The following is a 23,353-nucleotide window of genomic DNA, read 5'->3' on the forward strand; positions in this document are numbered from 1 at the left end:
AATGCCAAAAAAAAAAAGAAAAAGAAAAAGGTGGAGTTGGGAAGCTACTTGGAAGAGAATTTTTACTGTAAATAATTAGTAGAAATTAGGATTTTGTAACAAGTGTTATTTGAAAAATATCAGGACGAGACAATTTTTTCTATAAATAAACAGAAGAATTCATTAATAGAGTAAAAAATATACAGCTAGGAGAATAAAATATCTCCTTAACGAAGTCTGGAAAACCCAAATAGAAAAACACAAAGGGACAACCTAAAGACTAAAGAACAAGAGAGAAAAAACCAGCTCGAACAAACACTCCACCACAAAATGCCAATCACACTGAATATCAGAAAAGATCACCCCCTTAAAATTCCCTTGTCCCACACACCAAAGAGAAGCCAAATAATGTATCTTTTCCCAAACCAGCAACTGAGAGAAGTCCCTATAAAAATGCGTGCATTACTCTCCATCCACAACCCCCAAAAAACTGTAAAAAAACACATTTCCAAAGTGCTGCCCTTTCCTTTTTCCTGCCAAATCCAGCAAAAGACACTGCCAAAAAATCCTTCAGCGTCTTAGAAATAACCTAGCATTCGCCTAAAATACCAAATAACTTATTCCAAACACTCCAAGCATAGTCACAATGAATGAATAAATGCAATGATGATTCTGAACAATTAAAGCAGAGGACAGATATGTCTGGAGATATGGCCTTCAAAGGTCACCTAATCTGCAGCAAGTTATTGGTATTAATTTTATCAAGCGCAACCAACTAAATAAAAGCCTTAATTTCAAAGGGAACTTTGGCCTTTAAATGGAACTATAAATAGGAAAATATAAATTAAACCAATTCAAAAATCACAAAAATATTTGCATGAATAAACCCCCAAAGGATCAAGAGACCAAGACCACCTATTCTCCTCTAAAAACAAGACTAGCAAAGAGGATAGCTCTACCATCTCCCTATCATTTAACGATCTACGGAAGTGGAAATCCCAAGGTAAAGGACCACTTTGATCAACAAAAAAAAAAAAAGAAGAAATGGACCTATCCTGCCTTGAGCTTAGGCAAAAGAGGTGTGGAAAAGATGTGGATAAAACTACATTCTCCAACCAAGGATCTTTACAAAAATGGATATTACTACCTCTTCCCACGAAGAATTTAATATGCGGAATGAATGAGGGATAACTCTAAGAGATAACTTTCCATGGACTCTCCGAAGAACATCTAATCTCAAATTAGCATCCCACCCATTCTCTTCTAATGCATACTTGCTTTTAACAACCAAATGCCACAGGGAGGAATTCTCTAGCGAAAACCGCCAAAGCCATTTAGCCAAAAGAGTTGTGTTTCTAGATACTAGATTTCCAATATACCCAAACCACCCTCCTATTTGGGCCTACCCACCACTCCCTAACTTACCAATTGATCCCTAATACCCCCTACCCTGACCACAAGAAATCCCTAAATATCTTCACAATCTTATTACCGACCCTCATTAGAGTCTTGAAAATCGAAATAAAATATGAAGGGATACAAGAAAGACAGGCCTGGACAAGAGTAATTCTACCACTAAGAGAAACAAGAGTGCTTTTCCACCCATCCAGTCTCTTAGAGACCCTTTCCACAATAGGATCCCAAAAGCTAGCAGATCTAGGGTCCCAAAGGAACCCCAAGATAGGACATCTGCCAATCCAAAACAATACACCCCACGTCCATAGATCTCAATAGACATATTGATAGCCGCGATACCGCTCTTTCCCATATTAATCTTAAGCCCATAAACCTTCTTGAATACATGAAGGAGACCCAAAATATTCTTAAAGGATGGTTTATGGTCCTCCAGAAAAAAAATAGCATCATCAGCAAACTAAATGTGCAAAACCTTCAACCCCTCTCTCCCCACTTCCAAGCCTTTCACTATACCTCTATCCACTGCCCTATCCACCATCCTACTCAAAGAATCAGCCACTAAAACAAACAAAAAAAGGGAAAAAGGGTCACCTTGCCTAATCCCTCTCGTAGCCTTAAACCAAGATTTAGACTCGCCATTTACTAAGACCAAGTTGCTCACATTATGCAAAGAGCATCTAATCCAATGCCACCATCTCTCGCCAAACCCCTTCCTCGCAAAGATCTTATCTAGGAATTTCTAGTTCACTTATCATAACTTTTCTCAAAATCCAACTTAAAGATAACCTTCTTCTTCCTTCTCTGAATATCCTCCACAACCTCATTAGCAACCAAAATGGCATCCACAATACTACCCCTACGCAAATGCACTCTAAGCCTTAGAAATAGTCCTATCAAGCACCGCAGTCAGCCTATTAGCTAACACTTTAGTGATGACTTTATAAACACTAGAAGCTAAGCTAATAGGTCTAAAGTCCGGAAACTATCAGGAAGGGACAATTAAAAATCTACTCCACTGCAGAAAGGCAAAAGTTTTATGGAGTCTGGTTTATGCTAATACAGACATTAGGAGAGTTGGCTGGGAATAGAAAAGATGTTTCAAGAATTTCTTTTTATCAGTAAAAAAATAAATTCAATAATAGGGCTCAAGGGGGTACCAGCACAAAAACAAAGTTCATTTACAATAGCAAAAAAAAAGTATGGTCTATAACATTCAGATTGCAATTTCCAGCACATCAAAAAGCTATGGACTTTCTAACCACCATCCTTAGATCCCACATGCTCGTGACCGGTTGGTCACGGGTTCAAGTCCAAGGAAACAGTCTCTCTACATAAAAGCAGGGGTAAGGCTGCGTACACTGTGACAACCTTCCCCTCACCCTCACAAAGTGGGTAGCCTTGTGACCTGAGGACACCCTTTTTAGTCTTTGATCCCAGGTAAAGACCTGAGGACACCCTTTTTAGTCTTTGATCCCAGGTAAAGAAATTTCCACTCCATTAAAGGCTCTTTTATCTCTCTCCCACCACACCATCCAAAAAGTGGGAAGAGGGATTACTTGAACATTTTTTTCGTTCTCTGAAGAAGCTTTGGTTCCTCCCTATGTTCCTTTACCCAGTGCAATAAAGCAAGAGGTGGTGGAAAGTTTCTGCATCTTCTTTAGACAAGAAGCGTCTATTAACCAGCACCTTTCCTCTACTTTGTAAGTTGTTGATAGCAACGATTTTTTCAAGTTGCCTCCTCCTGCCTTCGATAGAATCTTTTCCTCATACAAGCATCTAAAGAAATCAAAGAATTACTCAATTTTCTTCAAGTTGTGAGCCCACCTCTGAAATTTAATTTTCACAAACAACTTTGTCATCCAGCAAAAGAAACACAATTTGCTACCTGTGCATTCTTCTCTCTAGCCTTCAAGAAGTAAAGGCCTGAAGGGGAGCTAGGCACAGGAAAAGAGATTAAACTCTTTGGGATGATATCCCTCTTCCCAAACCATTTTGTCACCCACCAAGAAACACAATTTGCTACCAGTGCATAATTCACTGTAGCAGTCATGAACTGAAGGCCTGGAGGGGAGCTAGGTGCAGGAAAAGAGTATAAACTCTCCGAGCCATCCTCTCGTGTTCTGGCTCATCAAGAGTAAGAGAAAACTTAGAACTTTTAAACAAGAAGAATTACACAGAGAAAATGGAAGGTAGATGGCTTTCTGGCTTACAGATTTGGTTCATTGGGTCATTTTGTAAAAGCCTCAGTTCTTCAGCTGGTTTTATTAAGAGCCAGTGGCGTGAATTCCTAACTCTGGCGTGGATTCCTAACTCTCTGTATTAAGCCCTTGTTGAGCAATTCCACCTAAATCCCCCTTTACTTTTATTAAAACACTACCGTTGCTAAGCACCCCCCAAAAAAAAAAAAAAACAGAGAGAGATTTCAAATCGGCTTTTCATATAGAATAATCCGTAAAAGTACAGTAAATGAGGATTTTTTTATTTATTAAGAAACGAAAAATATATTGAGAAAGATGAAGAGCATAAAACAGAGAGGACTTGAGGATATACATAACTAACAAAAAGTACAAAAGATCTCCACTCAACTAAGATGCAAAGGAACTCCTAGTAAAAAAGCACCTGCCACTGAAGCCCAAAGCGAGGTATGAAAGACCACCTTATCCCAGAGCACCTAAAAAAAAAAGGAAGAGAAAACTTCGTCTCAAAAGAACCCAAATTCCTTTCTCGCCAAATGCACCACAGCATAGCCATTAAAGCGCAATCTCAAAGAATCCTACAACCCATCCTGTGCCTGGAACTCCAAAATGTCACAAGAAACAACCCCTCCATAGTACTTGAGCACACTCAACACTCCCATCAATGTTGAATGGAAGACTCCAAAACCTCCAAAAACAGGGATGATGAACGGTCTGACTGCCCTGGTTCAACGGAACACACGCATATGGTGACAAAGCCTTTTCCGCAAACAATTATTGGTATTGATCCTATTCAACATCATGCAACAAACAAAAATCTTAATGTTACGAGGAACCATTGCCTCCCAAATAAAAAAAGAATAGAAAACAATCAAAAAACCAATCTCCTACCCAAAGAAAAGAGGAGGCAACAAGACTCAAGAATAGAGCTCAAAGAAGCCTATGAAAGAACAGAAGATTCCAAGAAATATAACAATCATCCAGACTGTCAAAATTTACAATAGGCATCAATGCATGGTGGAAAGATTATCTAACTGTGGAGATGCATCACAAAGAGGATTATCCCCTGCCACAAATGCTCCCAAAACCAGATTTTAGAAGCATCCCCCATCCTATACTGAGTCAAAGAAATTAAATTGGGGGGGGGGGGGGGGGGGAATTTGAGAGATAAATTTCCATGGACTAGCATGGGAAACATCAACCACTCAAACCCCCTGGGCCCACCACCTTGCATTCCAAACATTTCTATGGAGCCCACTTTTGAATACCTTATGGTAAAGGGATTCAATTTCTAAAAGAAAATGATACAACTTCCCCAAAGAAATGTCCTTATGTGCTATGGCCCCTATCCCCAATCCTCTCTTAGATTTAGGCTTCTTCACAATCTCCACTAAGTTTTCTATTCTCTTAGCCACACCAGTGGGGATCCTTAAGAAGGACAAAAAAAGATAAGAATACTAAACAAAACAAGCTAAACCTAAAGTTATATGACCACCTGAAGCAAAATTGCTATGCTCCTACTCATCTAACCTCTTAAACATTTGCTCTATAATAGGATTCGAAAAAGAAGAGGCAAGAAGATTGCCTCCCAAAGGAAGACTTAAGTACGCCATAGGCCACTCATGCACTCCATAGCCAACTAATGAAGCATAGTGAGAGATGTCCTGCACATTTAAGTTCAAGCCCACCAAACTAGCCTTAGACATTTGAACAACCTAAAAATCTTTAACCCCCTAACCCACCTTTCAAAAACATAAGTATCACAAACTGGAGATGAGAAACAAAACCTCCTCCTACCCACACTAATCCCCTCAAAAAAACACAAAGCCTCACACCAAGATAGCATGCTTCCCAACCATTAACCACTAGGGTAAAATAGAATGGGAACAGAGGTTCACCTTGGCACAAACCCCTCAAAGCCAAGAGGGGGAGATAACAGTGCTCATCACAACGCTTCAATAAAACCTTCATAAAAAATTTATCCACATCGGTCACCAAACCAACCAATGGATACTCAAAGAATGATCTTCTTGGGCACAAGAGTAACAAAAGTGGAACAAACACTCTTTTGTGCAACCTCATTAACATAAAACTCATACAATCATCAAAAGATCACTGTCAACACCTAATTTTTTCTGGCCTAACTTTGGGTCCTCAAAACTATTTTATTTTCGTAAAGTGAATTTTGAAAGATCTATTGTGTTTTAAACTGAGTGTTACAAATTCACTCCAATACACTCTCTTGCTCATGCATTTTTCTTATTTTTCGCATGCACCCAAATGATAAATAAACTTGGTTTGAATTAATTTTTGACCTAAAACACATAATTGATATCCATTTAAGGTAAATGGATAATTTTTTAGTCCAGTATCAAATATTCTAATTGACCATCTGAGACTACGGACTAAGATTTTTTAAATTTTTCTTTAGTCCTGTTTACTTTTTTAATTTGATCTAGAATCAATTAGACTCAAACCGAAACCCAAACTCAAGCTAACTCAAACCTGGACCAAGACCCCACCCAAATCTGACCCGGCTCAAAGCGGATCTAGACACAAACCATACTGAATTCATTCTTTCCTTTTTTTAATTTGAGAATAACAATATCATTCCTGCAAGTTGCAATCACAAGTGGGAAACTGCAACCCCTTGCAAGCCAATCCCCATGCCATCCTTCACCGTTAAGGAACACCACCACCAGCCCTTCCAATCAATTTCTGAAAATTGCCTATAAATAGGCATGTCAAGCGTAGGGGAGAAGGGAGAGAGATAGAAATTTTTAAAAACAAATAAAAATGGAGAGGGAAAGAACCAAAGAGAGGGAGCTGAACCAAGGAGCAAGAGATTTTATTCTGAAATCAAAAAGGGAGGGCACATATTTTAGTAGAAAAATTTTTACCAAGAACAAGAAGAACACCCACACAAACAAATCAGAGGACCACTCCGGCAATTACAGCTTTGAAATTTCACACACATGCTGACAGTGGCAAGAAATCACAGAGAAGGAAAGACAACCAAAACAATCAGGTAAATCTTCGGTAAATGTCCTCTCTTTCCACAAGAATTTACTTCTAATTTGCATATACCATGAATTTTAAAAAAAGAAGAGTTGATCGGGCACCACCATAGACTTTGGGCAACACCACCAGCATTGCAATCTGTCGCCGTTCATGGTTGGGTTGCTCCCAATCCAAAAATTCCATCCCCAGTAGTTGTCATTTCTTAATCTCTAAATGCAATAACAGTTGCTAAGTTCTATTAATCTTTTTTTTTTTTTCCTTTCTTTTCTTTCTTCTAACACATTTTATTATTATGTTGCCTTTCACTTCATCATTTGTATTTTTCTTTTCTTTTATTTTTATTGACATAATTATATAAACAAAAATGTCATTTTATAATAAGAAAAAAGTAAAAGTTTGATAATTGATATTAGAAATGCAGTGACTCACTTAATTATTATATTATCACTATGTATTTACATGCATCAATATATTTAATCTACTTATTTTGATTATTCTTTGAGATATATGTCTTTAGGAACATGCGATATTCGGTTTTTGTCTATGATGGGACAGTCAAAAAGTCCCAAGATAGCATTTTATTTTTCTCCCTATGTGGGAGTAAATATCACCATATACTGGAATGTTGAAGGAGAAATGACTCCTAATAATGGGATCAAAATAAACCAACTTACATTATAAGATTCAATGGAGACCCATACTACTGTAAATAATATCATGTATTTATTTCACTAACTATGGACTCTTAGTTTCAATCTTGGCATATCATGGGATGGTCAAAGAGCCCCTGGATAGGGTCTTTACTTCTCTACCTAGAAGGGAGAAAAAATCTTCTCACCATATACTGGATTGTTGAGGGAGAGGGACTCATGAAATCAAGGCAAAACCTTTTTATCACCACCGTTTCATTATGATTATTCTTGTTGTTGTATAATTGTTATCATTATTGATATAACTATTGTTATTTAATCATTTATTATGATTTATTGTTTTCTTCTTCCTCTTCTTAAAAAAAAAAAAATCTATTTCAAATTTATTTTTTCTCAAAATAGATTTTTCCTGTGCTTTCTAATATCTTAATCGGGCCAATGATGGGACTGTCAGAAGATTTTAATTTCCTGGATAGGGACCAATCTCCCTCCCGCCTTAGGCAGAATTGGATAACTCATCTCCCCATATATTGGATTTATTGAGGGGAAGTGAGGTCCTTAGTTAACAGAATTAAGATAAAAGGAGGACAATAATAATATTTTATTATTTTCTCTCTCCTCATATTAATAGGAGATACAATAATGACCATTTGTCATCCTAACACGTCATACTAAATGTTGCTTTTCAGATCCTAGGGACATATTTATAAAAATCCTTTTTCAAAAATATTTCACAATTCCTTAAATTAGTGGCCAAAAATTTCTTGAAACTACTTTTCGGAAAACACAAGATTGGTGGCAACCATTCTTTGAATAGATGACAATGGGGGTGTTGATTTGTCAATATTGCCTTCCCCATGCATAATAGACTCCCAAATCTAATTTCTTTGGTTCGCATACCATCTTTTCAAATCAAAATGGTTCTCTCTATTTTTACTAAAATAAAATTGGGTGATGACTCCAAATCTCTTCAAAATCATTTTCACATCCAGTAGCAAGTTTGCCTTTTCTAAAATTTAAATCCTTTTTTTTTTTCATCCTGCATCGTGCTCACATAGCGGCAGCTTGGCGACTCTGCTAGGGGCATTCGAGAGTCAACCAACCTAATCTTGTGTTTACCCTATTAAAACAATGATTAGTCGCTTTGTACCCACTTTTTTCTTTTCTTTATCGAAAATTGCTCATCCTGTTCTTGTTTCTTTTTTTTTCTTTTTTTTTTTCCTTTTAGTTTATCTTATTTAATGTTGGTTGACTGATTGTTGGATTATACTTTTGAATATATACCAAGTGTTGTTGATATTGTTTTAAAAGTTGGTTTGCCCCTTAACACACCTCACCAACACTTGTGCTCACACTTTTTGCCCTCAGCCTGGGTTGTTGACTAATGATTAGACGAAGGGTGAAGTACCGATGCCTCCATGAGGTTACTACCTTAGCATAGGCTCATGAAAAACCCTTCACTCAAACTGAACTCTCTCTACTTATAGCTTGTAGTGGTTGAGGATCAAGAACCTATGCTAGCCATTGTTGACAACAATAAAGATGGTTTCAGAACCTTGTCTAGGAACTAGATAGGCGCCCATATTATACACATATTGTCAACCATAGAAGACCACCTTCCTAGGTAGAGCCTATTCTAGATAGAAATCCCTAAACCTAGGAATGTTCCTACTAAAGACACAATGGGGGCCTTATTTTTAGTCACATATTTATTATAAGTTGTATTTTGAACAAGCATTTCATCTTACGTTTTTACTAGTTGACACTCATTTGATCAGTCGGTTTTGTCTCTGCTAGCCTAGGAAGTGCCTTTCATTCATTTTGCATGCATAACCATGAAGAAAGCTTCTGGAGGTTTTCTTTATTAAGTGGCACAATATTAGCCATTCCCTCCTAGGATAGTCCAGATCAGAGGCTTATAAGTCCCCCTATCAAGTTGCATCTAGTTAATCCATGAACATCATTTTGTTGCAAGTAATCAAGGCTAAGGAGTTCAGAATAATCCATTCATTCATATTATTAGGAACCCATTAGGTGAGAGGTAGGAACTCCATTTGCATATTTCATTCACATAATCGAAACCAAGGGGGCTTCCCTTACATGGTGCAAATATTTTCATTAAAAATCAATGAGCTCCCTCTACATCCCTAGTCTTTCATGGCATCTTATGAAATTATTATTATTATTATTATTTTATTTCTTTCACTTTGCAGCATATTTTTAAATTTGATAATTTTGTAAACTATAAGTTTTTACTTCCTTTTCATTGAATCATTTTCCCTATTTCTCACCCTCGTTCCATACCTTTTTATCAAAAAAATCATTTAAGGCATCATTGCGCCTCATCGAAAAAGCATATAGCAAGGACTCCTGTCTGAAGCCTAATTCAGACTCGTTCGTATACATTGACATTGTCACAATCTCAAATGGTAGACAACCCATACATCTTAGATACTAACACATCCCTCAAAAGGAGGATGGGTGCATTTGAAGAGAATGATAATCAAATCATGTAAATGCTAAAAAGTTTGGCAAAGGCTAAAGCACCAAACAACATCGAACCATTCTCTATTACGGTTTCAACATCAAACCAAAATTCAACATCCTCTTCTTGAATTGTCATACTAGAGACCATTATACAAGCTCCTTAGGTCACTTTCACTATACCTCCATAGCCAACCCACAACAAATCCTTAGCATACCTTGATGTCCCAAATGAAGAGACTTATAAAGAAAGGAGGAAACAAATTTCAGAAGATGAAGAACAAAGCCGAATGATCAATAAAATGGAAATCTTAGAAGAGAAGATTAAAACTATCCAAGGCATTGATTCCTTTGGTGCCATTAATGTTAATAACCTTTGTTGGGCACCAAATGTTCTTATTCCAGCAAAGTTCAAGCTTCGTGACTTTGAAACATATGACAGGCGGGGTTGTCCCAAAATTAATTTGACAATGTATTGCTAGAGCACGACTCCTCATAGTTATAATGAAAAATTGATGGTGCATTGCTTTAGAATAGCTTGTCTAATTCTGCTCTTCATTGGTTCATTGGACTAGATAAAATTCATATTAGAGGCTAGTGATTACGCGTCAAAGTTGCATAATTAGACATTTAAATTCATGCATTAAAGATTATAATTTTAATTAAATGTCTGATTATGTTCAATATTTTAACTTTGAGCTCATTTGATAAATTTTAAGATAATTATCCTATTTTCGTCGCAAACTTACGTATATTCATGTTTGATTATTGCAGGATAAGTTTTGGAGGTTAAAGGAGCCCCAATGCATGGATGCATTTAATGTGGGCTGTCGTGTGAGCTTGTGAGAAGCTAAAGGCCGTGTGCGTGTGTTAATGAAGCTGCCAAGCATTAAGCTTCTGAGTTTGAAGCCACGCACGCATTAATAAAATTAAATGAGAGCAGCCCGTGTTAATGTGGACTACATTTGGAAGCTGGCCATGTGAGTACAAGGGCCTAAAAGTGGGGAGAACACAAAGAAGAGGGTCGTGGGCTTGCTGGGGGGAGACTCGGGTGTGTGCAAAGGAGATAAGCCCATGCATGGATGTGACCATGTGAAGGGATTTGAAGCCAATGCAGACGGCCATGCATGAACAAGGGTGAACCAGCCTTGGAAAAAAGGTGTGAGCTGGGCTTCATACTTGACGTGACCACGTGAGCATGGTCTTTGCATGCGCTGGAAGGAGCCATGCGCTGAGGGTTGCTTGGTAAAATGGTTTTAATAGTTTTTTTTAAAGTAAGGTTTTAAAAGGAGGCTGCTGTGTTGCTTTTGGGGAGTCATTCATTAGCTAGGTTTTCTTTTTAGCTTTTAAGGATAGTAGGGTTAGCTTTTGTGAGGGGGAGCCGTGCAGGGAGCCAAGACAAGAAAAGGGAAGAAAAAAAACTGCTACACAGCAGCTTTGGTGGAGAACCTGAGCCTCTCTCACGGCCTTGCTCTCTCTCTCTCTCTCTCTCTCTCTCTCTCTCTCTCTCCCATCTTTTATTTTCTTTTATTTTATTTACTTGTATTTCAATAGTTATTTTAATACCATGTTGAATTTAAATTTTGCTTGAATTAATTTTGTTGTTAACTTAAGCTTGTCTTTTTTCTTATTTGAAGTCTTCAGCTTGTCTTTTTCTTATTTGAAGTCTTTGTTGAAATTTAAATATTCTTTGAAATGTTTTTATTATTAAATTCAGTTCTTTTTTAGACTTTGTTGGAGTTAAAGCTTGCTTGAGTTTAGTTAATATTAAATTTATTTAGTTGAACTTTATTTATTGTTTAGCATAGTTGGTTTTTAGTAAGTTGGGATGATTGCGTCTTTATTTACTTCGTTATCCTGGTATTGAGTCTGGCATTTATTTAGTTATTTTTATGCATGTTAAACTTTTAGTTAAGGTTTACGTTGTTTTAAATTTTATTGCAAAAATCTCAAAAACCCCAGGAACTGAATTTGAACTATGTTCAGTAAAAATTTCCTTTCTTATTTTCTTTTGGATTTACACAACGTTTGGAATTAATCTGCATTCCTTGAGGAGATGATTTGGTCTTTGGGCTAAATATTACATGATAGAACTCCTATACTTGGGATAACTCCTACACTTGGGATAGCCTTTGCGCTGCTCATTTTTAGAGTGAGTCAACTAGCAAAGCTTGGCTGGAGCATTTTTGAAACACTATCGCTTCAATACAGACATTGCACCTAATAAAGATGAGCTAAAGCATATTGAGAAAAAAGTTTCAAACTTTTAAGGAATATGCACAGAGATGGCATGAGGCTGCCTCCTAAGTCCACCTGCCCTTGCCTAACAAAGAATCGGCACAAACTTTTATTAGTACCTTGAAAGGGCCATTTTTCTATAATATGATTGAAACCATAACCAACAACTTCTCAAATGTGGTGTTAAGCGGATGTCAAATTGAAGATGCAATGACATCTGGAAAGTTTCCAAGCAAATTTCAAAAGAACACTGAAATGAAAAAGTCATTCTTTCAAAAGAAAGACAAGAAAGAAGGTGATAGTCAAATGATTGCTCAAGACTATTTTTCCGAAGACAAATTTGGCCAATATTTTAAGCAACCGGGTTAACACTCCTCCAACATATTCTCCTCAATACCTCCCACATTATGCACTGGGTATCAACCGTCGCTCTTATCCCTCGAATGCGATATCCCCTCAAACTCTATTAAACCAATCAGATGTGCATACAAATTTTGCCTCTACCAATGTTCCTCTCACCAACCCTTTGCCACAAAAGGAGAGTGAACATTGAGCTTGTTCCCAAGCCACAGACTTAGTTGTATAGACAACTCTTGGAGAGGAGGTTGATAGCACTAGAACCAGCCCAACCCGTCTTTGACCCACCACCCAAGGGATTCAATCCATGAGTCATGTGAACTTTACTTGGGGGCTCCTAGCCATTCCATTGAGAATTAATGGAGGCTGAAACTTCAAGTTCAAAAACTTAGAGATGGAGGGCTACTCAAGTTTGAAGGAGTAAATCATAAATCAGACCACCAACCCAATGTGGAAAGCAACCCTCTTCCATAGAACTAGTCCTTAAGGGCTTCAAACTTGTGAAGCCCCATGAAACATTTTTGCTTCGTACTTTCAGCATCCATGTTAAAGTCCATGTGTTGGATTATAATGGCACCTTTTGTATCAACCAGTTTGAAATTAATGGAAGTTTGTTTCTAGAAATATTTCCGCTACAATGTAATTTCATGTTCATTGTGAGCTCCAAGGAACGGTAAACAACTTGCATAAAAAGTCACATTTTTATTCATCTCATATCCAAACCACATTGCCCACACATGACACAAGCATCCATCTCATCCATCATTTTGAATACTACTTGGCACAAATAAGACAATGACACTTCATAAAATGAGCAGTGGAATTTTTGAGATCACAAGTGGCCATCATTCTACTAGCCTTTAAAAAAAATCCATTAGTGTCCCAAGTTGAGACTATTTAGTTTCTTTTCGAAAACCCTGAACAAAGATCACCCTTAGCTATGTTATCATAATGTTAGAGAGAAGAAAATGAAGAAAAAAAATAGAAAAAGCAAAGTCTAGGCAAACAAAAGCATAGAATGCCCAATAAAGAAAAAGAGAGGAGAAGAAAAAGAAATGGGAGAAAGAGTCAAGGAAGATTTTTGCTCGAAAGAATTGTTGGTCCGAAGTATGGAAGGACTTAATCCTATACTGCATATGTAGGTAGCTTGTTGAAAAACAAGGTCAGTCCAATTTTTTGTCATAGTTAATTGCTCAATGAGGTGTCACACTCATATTGAAATGCTAGGAGCAAGGGTAAAAGTAGTTCAGTTTTTGAGCCTAGTTTCCTTTTGTTTCTTACACCCTATCTCAAGCCTACATTTTGTATTGCGTCTAAAAGACCACCTTGAGGATATCTCAATTATGGTACTTGGAAAATGTTTGCTCATGGACTCCATGGTATAGTGACGGTGTTCAAAATCGAGTTTGAACTAAAGAAAAACACATGAAACAAAAAAAAAAAAAAAAATGAAGCTCACTAGGTCAAAAACCTGCAAAGTGTAAACCTATGCAAAAGTTCGAGCAAATCAAAGAAAATACCAGCTAAAGCTTTCGCACACTTGGAGCCCATCATCGAAGTTGGAAACATGTTTTCAAGATTTAATAAGGACAATTAACATCAGTGATCCTTGACCCCCACTGACCTTTACATTTATATCATTTTGAGCCTATAGTGTCCCAGTTTTTCATAACCATGGAGCTAAGCCTACATTACGTGCTTTAAAAATCATTCTGATAAAAATTTGACTGCTTATGATGTGAAGTATAAATCTTAGCTTGTCCAATTATACCTTTAACATGATGCCATTCCCCTCGCATCACCAAACAAAAATATCAAATACTCTCTAATGTTGACCAATTTGCATGTCGCGTACTTTTTCTTGAAAGCATAATCGATGAAATAGCCATAAAACTTCCAAAGTGAGCATCCTTGCACATCTTTTAAGCCTTTTTGAACCACCAATCATAATTATCCATATTCTATCCATCTAGACATCATTCCTTCAACCATTATTCCTATCAACCATATCCAAATGCCATCACAAGGCTAGCTAATCTTTGACTTGTGATACTAAGAGATTATGTATGAAGCTGAAATTGAGAATCAAAGAAGCAAGCTATTTATGGCTATACACAATGGAGCAAGAGTCTAGAAACTTCCAAGAGATTGAGATTGAATAATTGCCTAAAATGGCTGTTCGAGTTGCTCAGCAATGGCAGGTTTTTCTTTACGATATGCTATGATGAGAAGTCAGGAAGCATGTTTTCAAAAATCAACTTTTTAAAAAGGATTTTTGGAACTTCGGGGACTTGCTTTTCTCCTTAATTTATATTTTTTCAAAAAAACATCTTCAAATGTTTTCATCAATTTATTTATACTTCCTTCACTAAGGATCATTCATGACCCCTTCACTATTTTAATCAAAATTTTGCATTATGCAAGAGCTGGTACATCCCAGTCATTGCATCATCTCATTCAAGATTCTGCATCCACATAGAGATGGTAGGCATTCGTCCTAGCCACTATGTCATTCAAAATTCCGCATTTGCATAGAGATGGTAGGCAGTCGTCCCAGCCACTACACCACAAAATGTTGCATTATGCTAGAGATGGTACGTCCCAGTCATTGCGTCGTTTCATTCAAGGTTTTGTATTTGCATAGAGATGGTAGGCAATCATCCCAGCCATTACGTCATTTCATTCAAAATTCTGCATTTGCATAGAGATGGTAGGCAGTCGTCTTGGCTTCTATGCCACAAAATATTGCATTACGCAAGAACTAGTACGTCCCAGTCATTGCGTCGTTACATTCAAGATTCTGCATTTGCATAGAGATGGTAAGTAGTCATCCCAGCCACTGTCATTTCATTCAAATTCTGCATGTGTAGGGATGGTAGGAAGTTGTCCTAGCCACTATGCAACAAAAATTGCATCACGCAAGAGCTGGTACGTTCCAATCATTGCGTCATATCATTCAAGATTTTACATTACGAAAGAGCTGGTACGTCCCAGTCATTGCGTCATTTCATTCAAGATTCTGCATTTCCATAGAGATCGTAGGTAGCTGTCCCAGCCACTACAACATATCATTCAAAATTCTGCACTTGAGTATACATAATAGGCAATCATCCCAGTCACTATGTTACAAATATTGCATCACGCAAGAGCTGGTATGTCCCAATCATTGTGTCATTTCATTCAAAACATGGCATTTGCGTAGAGATGGTAGGCACTCATCCCAGCCACTACACCACAAACATGGCATTACGCAAGAACTGGTGCATCCTAGCCATCACGTCCGCCATTCAAAAGTATTCATTTGTACATACATTCTATTACGGTAGTCACCTTGACCACCATGGGCTGTATATAATTTGTCCTCTAATCTCTCTCTCACCACTCAGTCGAGTGCCCAAAGTTAGATTTTACACAAAATTTTGTGCATCTAACTTGTTACATCCTTCTAATCAAAGGGATGAACAAAAGGGGATTTCTGTTAGCACCTAATTTTGTTCGGCCTAACTTTGAGCCCTTTGAACTATTTTATTTTTGTAAAGCGAATTTTGACATATCTATTTTGAGTTGTAAACTAATTCACTCCAATACACACTCTTTTGCTCGTGCATTTTTCTTATGTTCGTGTGCATCTAGATGATAAATAAAAATGGTTTGAATTAATTTTTGACCTAAAACTTATAATTGATTATCCATTTTAAGGTAAATTATTAATTGAAACTACATCGAATTTTCAACTAAAAAAACATTGAATTCAAGGGGAAGTTTGGGTTTAGCTGAATTATTAATATTTCAAAATTAATTTCAAGGTTAGAATTGCTCCATTTTTAAACTACCAATTATTTTTGAGTTCAAGATCATTTTCAAATTTTTTTAAAAACTTCTGGTGTTGGATCCTGAATTTTAGAGAAGATAAATTTAAATTAAATTCATTTCTATTTTGAATTATAGATGGATTTTAAAACGTTCGATTTTGAGAAAGTTAAAAAAAAACAATCAGTCCAGGATCAATTATTCTAATTGACCATCCGAGACTACAGGCTAAGATTATTTAAATTTTTTGTTAGTCCTGTTTATTTTTTAAATTTGATCTAGAATCAATGGACTCAAACCAAAACCCAAACTTGAGCCAATTCCAATATGACCTAGCTTAAAGCGGATCTAGACCCAAACCATACTAAATTCATTTTTTTAAATTAGAAAATAATAATATCATTCCTGCAAGTTGCAATCACAAGTGGAAAACTGCACCCCCTCACAAGCCAATCCTAATGCATGCTTCCCCAGTAAGAAGGACATCTCCCTTGCAAGACAATCCCTGAGCCATCCTTACCATTAAGGAACGCCCCCGCTAGTTCTTCCAATCAATTTCTTGAAAATAACCTATAAATAAGCATGTCAACGCATAGGGGAGAAAGGGGAGAAATGGAATTTTTTTTTTTTTTTAAAAAGTGAGGGGAAGAACCAAAGAGAGGGAGTCAAACCAAGGAGCAGGAGATTTCATTCTGAAATCAAAATAGGAGAGCACAGATTTTGGGAGATTTGCCAAGAATACCAAGAACACCCACACAAACAAATCATAGGACCACTGCAGAAATTACAGCTTTGAAATTTCACACATATTGACAGTGGCAAGAAATCACAGAGAGGGAAAGATAACCAAAACAATCAAGTAATCTAAGATAAATTTCCTCGCTTTCCACCAAGGTCTTAAATTTCGATTTCGACTCAAATTTTGAAGCTCCAAAAGTACAAAAATTTCAATTTTGATGTCAATTTTGATTTCGATTTGAAAAAATAACAGAAATCAGTAGTAAAGCATGTAATTCTTTGTGAAACTTTAGAAATGATTAACCGACATAATAATGTAAGTTTTAGTACTAATATATTACAAGTTAAGTACATCTATGTCGTGTATAAGTTGGAAAAGTTGAAATAGATTATGTGTATCAAACATATTTGTAAGATAATATGCATTAAACATATTTAGTTAATACAAATGAAATTCATAAATCATTCAAATATTATTTATTATACAAATAATCATAATTTAGACATGAATGGTTAAAAAAATGTTGTAATTTTATTTTTTTCATATAATTTCAAAAGCACTTGTAATAATCTTTTATTTTGATAAAAATAAATAAAATAAAATAAGAGAGAAATTTCACTTCACTTCTAAATCTCATTTGAATTCCAATAAAATTTCATTGCATGGTTAAAATTTCGACAAATACCTCTAAAATTTTGAGATTTTGATAAATTTCGGATGATTTGTTGAGATTTCAATGGAAGTCATGCAAAATGTAAGTCAACTGCCATTTCGATTCCGAGGGGGACGGAAACCAGAAGTTTTGACAATTTCATGGAAATTTAAGACCATGGTTCCACTAGAATTTACTTTTAATTTGCATATCCCATGAAAAATAAAAATAAAAATAAAATCATGAGAAGACCTGATCAGGCACCACCATAGCTTTTGGGCAACACCTTCAGCCTTGCAATTTGTCATCGTTCATGGTTGGATCGCCCCCAATCCAAAAATTCCCATCCCAATAGATCTAAAATAAGAGGGAGAGAGAGAGAGAGAGAGAGAGAGAGAGAGAGAGAGAGATGTGTAAACAGCAAAGCAATCATCCAAAAGGTGTTTTGTTGTTTCTTAATTTGTAAATACAATAACAGTTGCTAATGGTCCTACTAATCCTTTTTTTTCCTTTTTCTTTCTTTCCTTTCTTCTAACCCATTTGATTACTATGTTGTCTTTTGATTAATCATTTATATTTTTCTTTATTTTTATTGACATAATATAATAATACAAACAAAAATGTCATCATATGATAAGAAAAAATTAAAGTTTGACAATTGATATTAGTAGTGCAGTGACTCGCTTAATTAGCATATTATCAATATGTATTTTACACGCATCAGTATACATTTAATCTGCCTATTTTGATTAGTCTTTAAGATATATGTCTTCAAGAACAAGCAACACTCGATTTTTGTCTATGATGGGGCAGCCAAAAAGTCTCTAGATAGGGTCTTTAATTTTTCTCCCTATGCAGGAGTAAATAATTCTCTCACCACATACTAGATTGTTGAGATAGAAATAACTCCTAATAACGGGACCAAAACAAACCAACTTACATTACAAGATTTCATGGAGCCCTGTATACTATTGTAAATAATATCATGCATTTATTTTACTAACTATTGACTCTCAGTTTTGGCATTGGCATATCATGGGAGGGTCCAAGAGCCCCAAGATAGGGTCTTTACTTCCCTCCTTAGATGGGAATAAAAAAATCTTCTCACCATATACGGGAGAGTTCAGGGAGAGGGGCTCAAGAAATCAAGGCAAAAAAAAAATTTATCACTACCGTCTTCACTATGATTGTTCTTCTTGTTGTATTACTGTAAACATTATTGATATTATTATAAATAGATTTTTCCTGTGCTTTCTAATATCTTAATCCAGCCAACGATGGAGAGTCGAAAGATTTTAATTTTCTAGATAGTGACCAATCTCCCTTACTCCTTAGGCACAACTCGATATCTCCCCGTATACTGGATTTGTTGAGGAAGTAAGGTCCTTAGTTAACAGAGTTAAGATAAAAGGAGCACAATAATAAAATTTATTATTTTCTCTCTCCTCCTATTAATAAGAGATACAATTATGACCATTGGTCATCCTAATGGGTCATGTGATAGCTCATTTCATTAAATATTGCTTTCTAGATCATAGGGACATATTTATAAAATTCTTTTTCAAAATTCTCTCACAACTCCTTGAAAATATTTTTTGGGTAAAACACAAGATTTGGTGGCAACGATTATTGGAATAGGTCATGACTTCCTCATGCACAATAGACTCCCGAACCCATTTTCTTTGGTTCACATACCAGCTTTTTAAATCAAAATGGTTCTCTCTCTATTTGTCCAAAATATAATAGGGTGGTGACTTTCGCCTCTAATAACAAGTTTGCCTTTTTTTTTCTAAAATTTGAATTCATTCTTTTATCTTGCATAGCACGCACGTAGCGACAATTATGATAGATTACCACATAACCTAAAAGCTTAAGCTATTAGGTGGTGGGCCAACAATGGCTATCAAGCTTTAACACTCCCCCGCACATGCGGCCTGACAACACGTGGAGGGATAAACATATGATAAATAAAACCCATGATAGGGAACACAATAATTTTTTGCGTACTACACAATAAACACAAGCAACAAGACTTAAACCCAAGACCTCGTAGTAACCAACTCTAATACTATGTTAGATTTTAACATTTCACCTAAACGCTTAAGCTATTAGTGGTGGGCCAACAAGGTATATCAAGACTTAACAACAATATCCCACAATGATGGGAAAGGCCATAGTAAAACCGTCCAAACCAGGCACCTTACCGGCTTACCCGCTTCCATAGTAAACACTGCTACCTTCAGCTCTTCTTCAATAAAGATCTGTCTGACCACAAACTTTGCACCACAAAAATAGGACTATATCCAGTCCATCAATCATTCTTAACTAATTTACCTAAGAAAACAAGATCTCCTAATAAAACTGAGTAATCTCCTCTTCAATAACCTCCTGAAACATGGACTATATAACTGCTATCCACCTCTAGCTCCCTTATCATATTACTACTCCCACTAGCTACCCTATGGAAAATTATTACAATCTCCTTCACCCCCTTCAATATTATCCAAAGCCTCAATCTCCCCTTTTCCTCACCCTCAAATTGCCAAAAAACATCATTATTTGACACCTTAAAGGGCTGTTAGGTATCATTTCCTTTTTCTTTTTTTTTCTTTTTTTTCTTTTTTTTTTTTGCTTTTGCTGTTGTACAAAGAAGAAACATAATATGTTAACACATTTGTTTTTGTATTGCTAGCTTTCTGTTGTTACGAGACATGGAAACAGTCTCTTGCAAAAATGCAAGGTAAGGCTGTATAATATAGACCCATCGTGCTCCGCCCCTTCCTCGGACCCCACATATATGGAAGCTTTGTGCACCAGGCTGCACCAGGTAAGCCTTTACAATGTTTACAATGCTCTCCAATCATTTGGTCACTGCACAAGGGATGGGAAACAGAGAAAGAAAATAAATTGGGAGATTGGCTAAAGTGCTTTTGATAAGAGTGAGTCTGCCATTCTTGGAAAGATAATCCTTTTCTAGATTCCTTTCAAATCTGCCAATTATAGGATCCCAAACAGCCTCGTCTTTGAACTTGGCTCCTAAAGGGAAGCTAAGGTAAGAAATAGGAAAGTTTCTGAGGTTGCAGCCTAGAATGCATGTAATGACGAGGAAGATGCCATAGGAATGATAACTCTTTCGCAAATTCACCTTCAGACCTGTGCCTACTTCAAACTCAAAAGGATGAACCTAAGGTTAAGAATTTGCTCAAGATTGCCCTCGCAGAAAATAATAGTTTTGTCTGCAAAAAGGAGATGGGAAACTACAAAATGATCACTAGTCCTTTTGACATTAATCCCCCTGATCAGATCACCTTCGTTTTCTTTGGTTATCATATGGCTCAGAACCTCCATAACCATGATAAAAAGAGGGGGGGGGGGGGGGAGAGGGGATCTCCAACTGCACGAAATTTCCCCAAAACCCGTCCTTTTGAGGATACAAAGCAGATAATTCCAGTTCACATGGTCAAAGGCCTTTACCATATTTAATTTACAAACGATTTCTCTTTTTCCGCCCTTTTACAATTTATATTCTTTTAGTGTTGTTTTATTTAATCATAGTTTGTAATTGTTATTTGATTCAAGGAAAAAGATGAACATGAGTTGAATTTGGCTTTTAATTTGTTTTAGTTTTGTAAATATAAAACAAACAAGTTGCTAGTTTTTAATTTTTAAATTATATTTTTGATTTTCAGTTTTGGTTTCTCATTTTTCGTTTTCATCTTTGGTTTTCACTTCCATACATTTTTTACATTGACATCTATCGGTCTCTGAGCTTTTCTTTCAAAAACTTCAACTTTTTCATAAAAAATTACAACCACTCCAACCACGCGCTACCCTATGAAAGTCATGGTAAGTCAAACCACATATTTCGAAGCAAAATGTATTAGTTCCTGACCTTACATGATTTGACACTAGCACAATAAATGATCAAAGACTGGTCTACTAAGTACCCTTGGTTTAAACTAGGATAGGTATCCTCCTACTTTAAACTAAAAAGGAATCTATCAATATGAGCCACTCAGTTATCCATTGTTGAGCACTAAATAAAGGAATATCTATCCAACCGCAACGTCGTGCAAAATCATCAAAGCCCTTTGTACTAAGATTGATTCTATAGCCCCCTAACTTCCTTGAGAAGTACAAAAGACATTAAAATCACTCTCAAATACCAACACGCACCAACAACCTATAAAGTCCCCAAGCTTATCCCAAGAATATGGTATAAGACAAGGACAATTAGGGTCATATACAAAATTGAACCATCACTCTCCTCCACCTCTTATGTCCAAAAGAACAAACATAAAAAGAGACACCTTAGAACCAAATCTTGCTCTTGACCACCCCGAGGATCACAGGCAAACCCAATCCTTAAAAACTTGTTCCTAGGTACTCCTAATCAAAAATCCATCCACCAACTCCTGTTTAGTTTCCTGGGAAAAAATAAAATCCTACAACCTACTAGAAACCCACAAACTGCCTTCTCCTCGATTCTATTGCTTAATCCTCCAACATTCTCAGCCAAAAATTTCATGGAACACTTCTAACACCCCCCCCCCCCTTCCTATCTCTCTTTACCCGTATTTCGTGGATGATTCAAGTTTTTTCAATTCTCTCTTTTTTCCCTAGTCTCTTCCTTCCATCCTCCCTCAAGCATACTAGCACCTACACCTCGTTCTCAATCGAGGGTGGTAGGATTAACCAATCAAAGATCTACATCTTTGGGAAAAGAAGATGGGTCCTTTGTGTCATTCCCACTTCCTAGAGGTTCTATAGTCACAAGACTCACAACATTCCCTCACTTGAACCCCTCTGGCAGTTAGGTAAGTCACAAGCACCTATGACCTCCTTAGGAGTGGGCAGGATCCCTCAGTTAGAGGTATCATTCCCCAAACCCTAGAGCCCAAGACGTTATTCCCAAATTTCAAGGATACGGTAACTAACGAATTTAATGATCTAAAAGGCATAGTTTGAACCCAGTCTAAATAAATGCTTGGATCTTCCCTTTTATTTTAGATAACAAAAATCTAATTACATTGAAACAAAGTACAGTAGATGGAGGATAAGACATCCTTCATGAAACAGATGCCATCCAATCCCTTTGAAGACACCTATTCCCCCCAAAAATTCTAATTGAATGTGCCCAAAAGAAGGAAGAAAAATTAAATCTACCCCACAACAAAGAAGGAGAAGTGGTCTGAGCTTTGAATGTCCTCACATTCCTCTCAAGCCACAAAGTCCAAAAGATTGCATGCACTACACAAAACCACTCTTTTTTTCCCACAACCTCGATATCTCACTAAGAAGAACTCAAACACATTTTGCTGAGCCATCCATGCTTCACCAAACAGAAGGAAAGTGCATTCCAGAGCTGTCTCACCACCTAGGAGTGAAAACAGTGTGCGTTAGTCTCATTGGACTCTCAACAAAACCTACATATATCTGAGAGTCTTATAGGGATTTCTTACAAGTCATTTGTATTAATCCTGTTACGAGATAGGGTCTAAACGAAAGCCCAGACCTTAATGAGTAAAGAAAGATTTAGATCTACCTTCAAATAATTAGGTAAAATAAAAAAACGAGTTAAATGTAACACTCAGTGCACAAGTCTCCCATGCCACCAGGGTTATGGCGATGGCAAGCTGTGCACAGTTTTAGCTCCTTGCTTGGAGAGATTCCTTCCATGATTTTAACATTGACCTTCAGGTTTGATGTAATACCCTTACTGTTGGTTAAAATAAATCAGATTGAAATTCCAAAATAATCAGGTTCACATTAGAAGATGTTCATAAATTACTCTCAATTCATACACCACTTT

At 36.6% G+C, this 23,353-nt stretch overlaps 1 protein-coding gene across 3 annotated transcripts in view; it reads right to left on the reverse strand.

Moving 5' to 3' along the window:
• The window catches only part of LOC131149384 (switch 2), a 42,316-nt gene that overhangs the window by 8,001 nt on the left and 10,962 nt on the right, over positions 1 to 23,353 (reverse strand). The window lies entirely within an intron of this gene.

This window comes from Malania oleifera, chromosome 2 (assembly GCF_029873635.1).
Source record: "Malania oleifera isolate guangnan ecotype guangnan chromosome 2, ASM2987363v1, whole genome shotgun sequence".
NCBI classification, from domain to species: Eukaryota; Viridiplantae; Streptophyta; class Magnoliopsida; order Santalales; family Ximeniaceae; genus Malania; species Malania oleifera.